The sequence below is a fragment of the Rhinopithecus bieti genome, unplaced genomic scaffold (genome assembly GCF_001698545.2).
Source record: "Rhinopithecus bieti isolate Rb0 unplaced genomic scaffold, ASM169854v2 scaffold_66718, whole genome shotgun sequence".
Lineage (NCBI taxonomy): Eukaryota > Metazoa > Chordata > Mammalia > Primates > Cercopithecidae > Rhinopithecus > Rhinopithecus bieti.
The window spans coordinates 1,718,107-1,720,981 of NW_016825567.1; positions in this window are offsets into that span (position 1 = coordinate 1,718,107).

Sequence of the window (2,875 nt, forward strand, 5' to 3'; positions counted from 1 at the left end):
ACTAAAAAATTAAAGTTAATAAATGCTTCTTTTGGATTAATTAACTATACAAATAGAGAACAGAGTGCAAATCAGTTTGGGCCTCCCCTGGGATGCTATTAAAGAAGGAAATGTTGCTGTCATTTTCACCAGAATGAGATATAATTTTGGTTCCATCTCCTCATTCAGTCTGTAATACATAAGAACTCAGACACCACTGTGTTTCAGTAATAACTTAATGTCTTACCTGAAAACACAAATATAAGACATTCTGATAAATTAAACCAATATCTATTGAAATTAGGGTTTAGGAAAAATGCTCCCTTGTGATAATTACAAAACAAGCTGTTGCTAGCAGTAAACTTTATCTGTTTTATTTTGAGGACGATTAACGGTCCTATTGAAATAATTTTATAGCTCTAAAATGTAGTTTCCTTTTGTTAACCCAATATAAACCTTTCTCACAAATAAAAAATTAAGCCAAGAATGCTGGTTTCATTCTTTTGCTTCTAGAAAAATTAATAATGAGCCAATTAATAATTAGCCAACAGATAATTATGTATAGTTTAAGAGGACATCTTGCTTTTTTAATGTCTTAATAAATTTCAATTATCATCAGGTACCTTGAAACAGTGATGATTTTGATTCAACATGGGAAGTTTGATTAATAAGAATATGAGTTATAAAATGATAGTAGTGTTAACACAATTTGCATAGCTTAGTCTTCATGTATGATACTTTTAAAATAGGACCTCTAAAATTTTTGTAGCAACTGTGTGTGTGCCATATTCAAAAACAATCCAGTTAGCTAGTTTGCATTTGTAAAATTTCACTGCTAAATTATCATTTTAATAATATTGCAATCATATTGAAAAGATAACATACAATCCAATATAGACTAAACATACTACCATAAAACATAGCCTTAAACATTCTAGGGATTTACTCTCTGCAGTGTTGTTGCCCATGGTGTCTTTTTTTGGCAAACACATATGGGTAACCAATGGCCACAACCAGATAAATAGAGCCCAAACGGCCTCTTTTTCTAGGGCTGAGCATTTGAAACGGAGTTAGGTTGATACTTTAGCATTTTCAGTTTTCTTTTTTTCTCCCAATAATTTCTAACCACCCTGTAGTTACAACAGTTTCCTTTAAAATGCAACAATTAAATCTTACTGTGGTAAAAGTCTTGATTTTCTAGACCTGGAGATCTTTTAGCAAATGTTCATCTTTTCATGTGTGTCTTAACTTGTGAGAAGATTATCAATCTTTCAAAGCATCTTAAGTATTAAAACAATGAGATACCCCTACATATTTCCTAAAATAATCAAACTGTGGAGCAACAGAAACTCTCATTAATTTCTGGTTGGAATGCAAAAGGTTACAGCCACTCTGGAAGAAAGTTTGTTAGTTTCTTACAAAACTAAACATACTCTTACCATAAATCCAGGAATTGCACTCCTTGATATTTATCCAAAGGAACTGAAAAAAAAAAAAAAGTATGTTTCCAAAAATCCAGCACATTGCTGTTTACGACTTTATTTATAACTGCCAACCAAGACGTCCTTCAGTAGGTGAATGGATAAGTAAATGGTGGTACATCCAGACAGCAAAATATTATTCAGCACTAAATAAAATGAACTATCTAGCCATAAAATAATAAAATGAACTATCAAGCCATGAGAAGACATAAACAAAACGTGAATACATATTGCTAAGTAAAAGAAGCCAATCTGAAAAAGCTACATACAGAATGACTCCAACTACATGACGTTATGGAAAAGGAAAAACTATAGAGACAGAAAAACTATGAGTGGTTGCCAGAAGTGAGTGGGGAGAGAGGGATGAATAGACAGAGCACTATGGGGTTTTAGAGCAGTGAAATTATTCTGTATGATACTACAGTGACGAATATGTGTCATTATACCCTTGTCCATCCTACAGAATGTGCAACACCAAGAGTAAACCCTAATACAAATATGGAGTTTGGGTTACCAGTTCGTGTCAATGTAGGTTTGTTGGAACAATGCACCACTGTGATGCAAGACGTTGGTTGTGGGGAAGGTTGTGAGTGTGTAGGGAGACTTGAGGAATATGGAAACTCTCTGTACTTTCTGCTCAATTTTGCTGTGAACTGAAAACTTCTCTTAAAAAAAGAAGTTTATTAATTAAAACAATGTCTTAAGCAGGTCTGTGATGGTCCATGGAGAAAATGACAGCAGCAGGCTTGACCACCACTGATATAGCCCACGTCAAGTGTGTCCAGGGTGACCCAGAGCTCAGCTGGTGTGTAGAAGGCCCTCAAGTATTTTGCCAAGTTTCCCAGGGTGGGAGTGAACACACCATGTGCCTTCCTGAAGTCACACCACAAAGAGCATGAGATGCCTAAGTTCATTGCCATCTCCACATTGGGTCTGAGACCTTTCCCTACAGGGATGGTAACCGTACTTTATTCTACAACCCTGCATGTACCTGCTTCCAATCGGCTATGATGATGAATAAAGAGAACCTGGACCACTCCATGGACACCAGGGGCCACATCACTCTTTTCGACCATTACTCTGCATGTGGTGGGAAAAAAAAGTGTCAAATGATAACTTTCTCTTTGCTTTTGACAGAAAATAGCCTAAATACATAACAGATTTTTTTAAAGTACTAAAACTTTTAATTAACTAATTTATTCATTTTGAAAATGGGTACAGATCACTGACATTTTTCCTTTGTAAACATCCTTAATTTGGGAGAGATTATACACAAACTTTGAGGATCTTACAGATCATTTACTGAATTTATTAAACACTCCCCAAACACAAAATTATTAGATGCAATCTACTATAAAGGATTGTAATATTGTCTTTATTTAGCTGGTGTTATTAACAGCATTAAGCTCTCCTAA